Here is a 9,704-nt window from a genome sequence, read left to right as displayed (position 1 = left end):
ATAACGTCGCAATGAGCATTAAAAAAATACTTCAGAATCCAGAGCAAAAGTAGACAAGTATAGGTGTATAATGTATTTATTTCAATATAAGGCGGTGATTATATTAGAAAGAGATAAAAAGCTACATTGACATGCTCAAGGAGGGAGCATACAGACCGAGGATAGAGTTGGTTACTAGCTTTAACATCATAGGGGAGTATAATGTAAGTTACCAATAACACGTGCATTTATTGCTGGTCACTCGTGTGAAACCTAGTGAAGGTTTGTGGAGAAGGTCGAGGTGGCGACAGTAGTTAGTGGCTCAAAACGATGGTGGTCGCCAGGATGATAGTGGTCGGCATCGGGTTCGTGGTGTGAAACCTAGCAAGGGTTTGTGGAGGAGGTCGAGGCGAGGACAGCAGCTAGTGGCTCAAAACAATGGTGGTCGCTAGGATGATAGTGGGCAGCACCGACTTTGATGCCCAGGTGGTGGCGTACCGAACATGGGAAGCCAACTCCCTGCCTAGCTGCACCAAGTGCCCAATCTACGCCCTAAGGCTTTGCTCTAAAGCACCCACAGGCCCTCATCCCCTTCCGTCACTCTACTGCAAAACCAACCACCACATCCTACCTTGCAGTGGCCTTGCCCCATCCTTCACGACTCTTTGACGCCTATCACCTGCTTTGCCCCATTGCATGATGCTCTCCTTCCACTAATTATATCCAAGAGGATGCCGCCTCTCTCTCTCTCTCTCTCTCTCTCTCTCTCTCTCTCTCCATGAACCTTTGAAACTCCATTAAGAGATGATGTCATGTCTTGTAGGGGTGGGAAACTCCATTAAGAGATGATGTCATGTCTTGTGGGGGGGAGAGAGAGAGAGAGAGATTTGTGTATATCTGATGTGATCAACTGTAGCCATGTCTCGTGATGCTCTTGTGCTCCTTCTTTAACGTTGCCCCTCACAATGCCATACTAGGCCCTGTCGATTGTGCTACTCTCGTCCTCTTGCTTGTCACCATGCCATTACCATGTGCTAGTATCCATGTACGTGCTCCCTTTGCAAGGCATGGCACACATATGAGTGGAGGGAAGTGGGAAGGCAAAGAGGACTACTGTGTCCATACAAGGGAGCGATGGCGAGGGGGAAAGGGGGCATCTACTGAGCCAACGATGGCGATAGGGATAGCAAATTTTCAGAGATCTCAGATACATTTAGAATCTGGGGGCCGATTAATTGGTTAGCAAAGGGATCATATCCATTATAATCTCTCCCTTCCACGTGAGCTAGCCTTCCCTATGTCTCTTCGAACTCTCTCGTCAACTTTCTCCTCTTGACAGGTTGCAGGTACTAGAGGATACTACCCGGCAAGCAAGATCAAACGAGAGATACAAACTATTTAATGAGGTAACTCGGTTTGGATTATGTATTACCAATTCTTCATGAATTTGCGATCAGGAAGATTGTACCAGAATAGGAATCCCAACATCTTTGATCAAGGGAGTAATCACTCGACGGAAGAAAGTGTGAATCAAAGACCACTGCCACCTTTGGAACCCATTTTAGAGGAGAGTTTCTCTGACACTTCGTCTGAGAGATCATACAACCTCATGACTGAAGATTCTAACAAGTCAAACCATAAGGGAACAACTTCGATGGGTGCAAGTCCTTCTCAGTCTGCATCTGATGTAAAATTGTTGTATTTGAAGTTTCAAATTGAAAATGTGCTTAAGACCAAAATTTATAATGATGGAATGGACCGCTACTGTGTTAAGTTGGAAAATAAGTCGAGTGAGTTCAGAGACCTTGTAGATGTTGATTATGACGGGGATAGATATTTTGATCGAGAGGGAATAATGTACCTGGTGGTTCATAACCCTTTTATTGTGATAAATGGGGAATGACTGACACCAAGGACAAGGTAGATAATGATCTGGCCGATGAACCACCCAAAATGGAGAAACAAAACGCGGTACTCAGACGCACCAATGAGACAGAGCGCCTTAACACAGACAAAACATATGTGGGGCTTTATAAGTTCAAGAATGGAGAACAAACACTCTATCACAGATGTGGCGCGCCCCGCATCAAAGAATTGACAGACCGAAAAAACTTGTATGTTTACACGTACACGGAGGGCAGAAGTATTCATGTAGTCATAATGGACAAGTATGGCCGAAAGTACTCTCCAATGGATCGTAAGGAATTAGAGAGATATACATATTTTGGAGGACCACTCCACCAATACTATGTAAATTCGAAAGAGGTAAAAACCACGACTACTCACACTAGACCTGAGACTGTACCCGTGAGCCCCTTGAGAACCAAGGTGGAGGATTCTTATGAACATGAATGAGTCCCCAAAACAGAACCATTAGGATCGATGGCGTCTAGGGCTTCCATGAACACACATAGGGGCAGTACTATTCTTAACATCACTTACACCACTGGAATCTCTCCAACTATTACACAAGATCGACTTGATGAACGTATAGCGGATAGGATACCACTATTAGTACCAAGAGGAGATTATGAACCTAGAGAAGTCACACTAGGCGGACCAGGAGTTGTTAGAATGGTTGCAGTAACCAGATGTATGCAACCATCTCAGGTGGCAAAATGCGTACCCAAAAAGTATAATGGATCTGGAGATCTGTATGCCCATGTGTCAATCTTCAAACAAGTGTTGAGAGCAGAACAGGTAACTGATTTCCACACTCAATATGAAGGTTTTGGGTTGACATTGGAAGGTACTGCCTTGACTTGGTTCCAACCATTAAACAACTTGGAATTCCCAAGTATTGAGTAACTTCTCCGAGAATTCGCTGAGGAATTCTCAAAAAGGGAGATCAAGCATAACACTGTCTCCCAGATCTATGCATTTAGGCAAAAGGAAAAGGAGAAAGTGAAGGAAGCATCACTTCGTTTCAAGTAGTACATAGAAAGATGCCCTGCTGGAGAACTACCTTAGGATGAAAGACTATCAGCCCTTTTCATAGAAGGATTATGAAATGACACGCTCAAAAAGGACTTGCACTTGAAGGCATGTGTAACTTTTGAGCAAGTCACAAGAGAGGCATTGTATCTTGTAGATAACTGCAAGGCATATGGGCAGGTGGCTGAAGACACAGATGAGGGGACGAGTAGCACCTCTTCGACCATTAGTGAGTCCACGACAAAATTGGGAGGGCAAAACCCAACTATGTCGGACGTTGATCAAATGATCGAGGAAGTGATCAGGAGGATAAACCAAGGAAACAGGACGAACCGAAACCCACGACAATCGCCCACCCAAAAATGTGATACGTGTGGAGGAGATCATCCAACCCAGTGGTGCAACCTTCAACAAAGGCCAGGAGTAAACTCACAACGAATATTGAAATGGTGTGCTACAAAACAAAAATGGACAAACCATGAAACTCATGAATGTTTCTATAGTCGGAACTATGTTAGAGAGAGACAATATGGACCACATGGAGGACAACAACTTCTGTCCCCTCCAAGGTACCAAGTAGGGCCAAATAACGCAATCTTGGGGGAGGAAAAAGCTCAACCTATGTTGGGACATCAACCTCCCTTACCCCAGGAAAATAGGGCTATGGTAAGGATTTCTCAACCCATAGAACCACCTTCTGATCAAAGTATGGTCGAAGTAGTCTTATACTGGGAAGATTCAGACAATACTTATGTCCGAGCCCTCATACATAGCACAGCCAACTAAAACCATTACTTGGTCGATGAGAATATGCTAATGTTCATGGCAAATCAGGGCCACAAACCTAGGGGCTATCCTTCTAGAACAGGACAACCGATGGGGGCTCCACAGGCTTCTCCGCCACCTATAGGACCATGATATGAATGTGGTGGTGATTATTGGGCTAGAGTTTGTCCAAACAAAGGAGAACGGGTGAAACTTTTTGGATTCTGTGACGGATGCACAACTCTCATTTTACACTGTCCTGAAAACAAAGGAAAAGCAACCATGAACAAAATGGGGATTGTGCCAAGCTCAAGTGGATCAGAAACAGAATCGAACATTCCGATAAACGCGATCACTAGAGCTCAAGCACATGAGCAGCAAGGAACGTCCCAGCCAGCCAAACAGACATAGAAAACTTGTCTGCCCGAACCCCTAGGAAATCCTGGAAGGCAAAACGAGACAAGATGAAAGCCAAAAGAGAAAAGGAAAAAACGGAATTGGAAACCAAATTACCAAAAACAGAGAAACAACTTCAAAGGGAAAGAGACCTCAAGGGCAACAACGAAATAAAAAAACCATCGAATCTACCATTAGGAGGGTCGGTCTTGGTAGACAAGGTGTTCGAACCTTTGGACGCAATTCTGAAAGCTTACGAGGCAAGGCTAAAGCCTAACCAAATCCAAGAGGATAGGTGGTTAACGTACCCTCATCCAGGCTATGAGAAAGAGAGGCTAAAGATGTGCAAGGAGCTCATCCAAGCCATTTAAGCGCTTATGGAACCATCGGTTCCTATGGCTCCAAAAGCTGAGGTACTAATCCGAGAAAAGATTCAGGAGTTAGAGGGGCAAGGAATTGAAAAGAATAACCTACTAAATCCTATAACGAAACACCATTGGATACGAGGGTGGTAGCCAATACAACAGATTGAACATATTCTCAAGTACCACCGCCAATTCCGGAGGTAGAAGAACAATGGCCTCAAGAGCTATGGAAACAGATCAAGAATAGATAAGATGGAAGTGCCACACTTGTGTCAGCTCCTATCCCAGAAATCCACCTGGAACATGAGCTCTATCCAAACGACATTAGATCACTATATGGCGATGCAGGTACAACGATATCAAAAAACAGTAAACCGCAGTCGTTGAAGACTTTGCCTTCATTTATTGGTAATCATGAGACTTGGTCGGAGGTAAGGAAAGTACCGTCTCAATGGAAAGCCAATCCTAAGATGATGGATACTAAAGCTCTTCACGAGCTGATGTCATCCCCTATCCGTTGTACACTGTCAGAGTTACTACATATCAGACCGCATCTTTGAGATGAGGTCGGGAAAAATTTGGAAAAAATGGCGCTGGTAATTCCTTCACCCGAGGCTTCTCCAAACACACTAAAGACACAACCTTCGAAACAAACTAAACATGAGCCAGTACCAGTAAACAAAGTAGGGGATTATTGTGAAGGTGAAGAAGGAAATACTACCCTGTCAGTGGAGTACAAAGAGGTCAAGTCGATAGCAATATTTGGATAGTGGTGCGGGAATAGCCATAGCTACCAAAGCAATGTGGAAAAATGGGGAAAACCTGCTCTCCGAAAGACGAGAATGAAACTTCAATTGACAGATGGGTATCTAGAAAGACCCATTTACATCTTGGAGCAGATTGTGGTAACCTCTTGTGGCATTGCATATGAACACACTTTTGCTATTATGAATTTTGATGAAAGCAACAATTTTGACATCATATTGGGCAGTCCATTCATGCGTCAGCTCAAAATGGTGCAAGATTGGGGTTAAGACTATACCTATCCAAGGAACAAGGATGTCACTATGTTGGGGTTCAACAACACAAAGATTTCATTCTCACACATACTAGCACATAGATAGAAGAACACCAAATTCATGATCAGAAACAACATTTTAGACTTAACAAGCATAGGAAATCAAACAAGATTCAGACATCAGAAATCTTTCCCTTCTCAAACTTCATACATCTGCTTTCCTTTCTACCCGCGACTACTTCTATATCCCCAACCAGTTATAATTGCTCTAACTAACATGAACATTTGACTTAGCAAGTCCGAATATCCTATCAGACCAAAATCCAATTCAGATCCGATTTTTAGTCAACATCCGATAATCCGACTGAGCATTACTTCAACTAAATAAGTACCCTGTCAACACATGGCACGCTGTAGTGGTGGATTTCGTAGAAATCCGACTCGGATCCACATATCCCTTTATCAAAACATCATGACAAATATAAAGTTCAATAACTACAATTACTATTCAGCCTAAAAAGACTAAATGCTGCATCATTTCTCCATAGTCTCAGAAACATTAACAGCTTCAGCTTCAGAATTGAAACTTCTACTAGGTCAGAAGTCTCCCCAGCTGGAACTGTAAATTCTGCTAAAATATCTTCATCAATCTGCAATTCTGGCTCAACATTTGGCTTCTATTCCAGTTCTGATTCCATGTTATGACCTGGTCTATCTGAACACTCAGCCTGCTCTGCACCCTGCAACTGCTCTTCAATGACTAGCTTCTCCTTGTGCTTTACTTTAAGCTCTTGTACTTGCTTAATCCAAAACTCTCTCTCCTTTTTCAGTTGAGCTACCTCCACCAACAAATTTGCTTCATGTCCACTAACAGAGCCTGTCTCACCACTTCATATGGATGCTTCACAACATTATTCAATCTAGCTCTCATGGATTGCCAGCCTTCCTCCATTGTGTGCTTGAGCTGCTGCCTAAGAACCTGCACATCTCCCTCTGACATCAACACTCCAGTAACATCTAAATCCTCACGAGACAACACTTGTTTCTCTAAGTCGAACACAGGCTGAAGTCTTTGTTCAAGCACTAAATTCTGAACCTGCAATTCCACGTTTGTATTAGCCAACTGCTCTAATTCCTCACTGACTTTACCTTCCAGAGTCATGGTCCACTCTTTGAACAACCCCGAGGATAGTTACCTTGGCCAATTCATCTTGATGTTTCCCCACGACAGTCTTCATTTCCTCTTTATGATGACTCTTCAAATTGTCCAGCTGTATAGTCAAATTTTTGACCATATCAACCTACTCCTGTAATAACACCTAAGCTGCCCCTGTTTTGGTCATTGCCTGTACTTGATTATCCACCTGTAATTGTTGTTTTTGAACAAACTTCTTAACCTATGCCAACATCTGCACAGCCATGTCAACATCATCAATGTCCCCCACTTCCTTAGCCTTAACATCATAGCCAGGATCAAAATCTAACTACCTAACTGCCTTGAGCATGTGATTGTCCACTTTCCTTTTCTTTGAGAAAGTGAACAACTTTCCCAACTTAGTGGTTGTCTACACTTTATCCTTAGTACTCATGATAGGCCTATCCAAATCTGGGATAGAAGTAACCATATCTGAATTCTGCACCGCTTTTAGAGCCTCCTCCTTTGAATATCCAGCTTTGACTAGGAACTTAAACGAATCCATCTGCTGCTTGTTCTCCAACATATCTGTCGGCAAATCCAACTTCAGACCTACAGTCTGATTTTCCTGCATATCCGACATTATGCCCAAGTCACTAGTAAAATACTCATCACCTGCATCCCTGATTGCACTAGGGACTTTGTAAGGAAAACTAAACATTGCTGCCAAAAATACAGAAAGTCTAGTACAGTCCTGGGCTCTCCTTTTGTCTCACATATACACCTCAACAAAAATCTTATCAAACAGCCAATTAGCCCAATTAACTTTGCCCCCATGTTCTGCAAAGCACAGTGGTCCATAATTCTCTTTTGACATGTAGTCAAACTTAATCAAAAAGCACAACCTTTCAAGGTACCACTTTAACTTCTCCCTTCTGATATAAGCATGTAGTATTTTCTGTTACCTTCAGTGGGACCAAACTCTTTTTTCAACAAAATTTCAGAACACTTAGGGATGGTGGTACTCCCTTTAGAGGGTAACTTAAAACACTTGAGCTACCAAATCAAGGGTAAGAGAGACAATACTGGAAATCATACCCTTTGTTTTCCTGATGATGTCAAGTTGAGCCTTGGCACAGTAGTTATTTTCCAATCATCCCATGGTAGCATAGCAAAGTCCTACAATCTGATGGTCTGCACAACCATGCAAGGTTTGCTTCAACTGTCAAATCCAAACACACCTTAAAATCCGTGAAAGGCTCCATCAGAGATCGCTAGAGCTGGGTTGCACTGCGAGGAGTACCCACGGGTGTATCCTCATCTCCAGAAACTTCTTCTTCCTCCGGGCTGCTTACATCCACAGTCACAACTTGCCCCTTGCGTCGCAAACGCCGTGGTGGCTCATCCTGATCCAACTCGGGTTGCATGGTGCTACTTTGCTTCCCGTGTACCATTGCTGCAGGTGAACGTAGAGGTGGTGTGTACTTGAAAAAATCAGGCGTCCACATAAGGTAAGTATGAGAGTGACAGAAGTGATTGATGGTGCCTTCGATTAGCGCACCCTCCACTAAGAATACCCACTGCACAAGGGATTCGCTTAAGGTGAAATCATCCCTCAATTCAAAATCCTTTTTCAAATTACCCTCCTTCAAAACTCCGATCCAGGAACATCTGATTTGAAAAATTCCGACACAAAAAACTCCGATCCAAAAAAATCCGATCTGGCAAGCACATCCTGATGTGAGAAAGTCCGACTATAGATGTTGCACTCAACCAACTGTGGAACCTTATAGTCTGACTCTTGTAACCTGTTGGTGCACCACTTTGGATGACATAGTGAGAATCAACATTCTTCAGGAGCACATTCTTTGGAAAATTTTGAGAAGTCCCATACCATTTATCTACACTGTAGTCTGAAAACTGTTTAGGTAGAATCAATCCTGCTAAAGGCCAATCCAAATGAGGTGGTTTCCCTTGAATTTTTTCAATTTGAACCCATTAACACGTTTTTCAACTCTTGTGCCAAAAACGTCAGCAGCTATAAATGTTCCCTGGCCCATATCCTGAACAATTTTATAAGGACCAATATATCTTAAAGTGAGCTTGCCTGGATGTGGTCCCAATCTGGAGTTATACAACATAACCCAGTCTCCCACCTGAAAAGCTTTAAACTTAACATTCATGCTTACCCAAGCCTTTCTCCTTCTCTGAATCACCTCAGAGATATATGAACTAATCAATCTGTCTTCTTCTAGTTGCATCAAATACTTGCTCCTATACTTGACTGGCAACTTAGGACTCATTTTCTTAGCACTGATTCGAAGACTTGGAACTACAAATTCCATAGGAATCACAGCTTCCAACCCATAAACCAATTTAAAAGGAGTCATTCCTGTTGTGACCTTGAAAGTTGTCCTAAAAGACCATAATACTGAATCAGGCTTTTGATCCCAATCCTTCTTATTGTCCTGAACAATTTTCTTCAATATCCTCACCAGGGTCTTGTTTGTACTTTCAGCCTGTCCATTAGCTTGAGGATGATAAGCTGTGGACTTCTTGTGCATTATCATGTGAGTTTTGGTTAACTCAGCGATCACCTCATTTAGAAAATGGCTGCCTCTGTCACTGACCAACTCCATAGGACATCCAAATCAAGTCATAATGTTGTGATAGAGAAACCTAGCAACACTATCAGCTTTATTATCTTTCAGAGCCACTGCTTCAACCCACTTAGTGCAATAATCAATAGCTACAAAAATGTACCTACATCCCCTGCTGGTGGTAGGCTTTACAGGTCCCACAAAGTCCATACCCCACTTTTGAAAAGGTTGCAGAGGTAAAATAGAATGATCAGTCATTCTATCTCTGGCATCTGGTTGACCCAACTTCTGACAAATCACACAGCTTTTAACATACTCATGAGCATCTTTTAACATAATGGGCCACCATAATCCAGAGTGCAAAACTTTTTTGCCTGTAATATCACTAGAAAAATGTCCTCCAACTGTTCCTGAATGAGCCTCCTGTAAAACGGCTCTTTTTTCAAAGTCTGGAATGTACCTTCGGATTTACTGATCAATCCCTTTTCTATACAATGCTCCTGCTATTACCA

Source organism: Adiantum capillus-veneris, chromosome 13 (genome assembly GCF_014529385.1).
Source record: "Adiantum capillus-veneris isolate H3 chromosome 13, ASM1452938v2, whole genome shotgun sequence".
In the NCBI taxonomy this organism is placed as follows: Eukaryota; Viridiplantae; Streptophyta; class Polypodiopsida; order Polypodiales; family Pteridaceae; genus Adiantum; species Adiantum capillus-veneris.
This window is presented reverse-complemented; position numbering follows the sequence as displayed.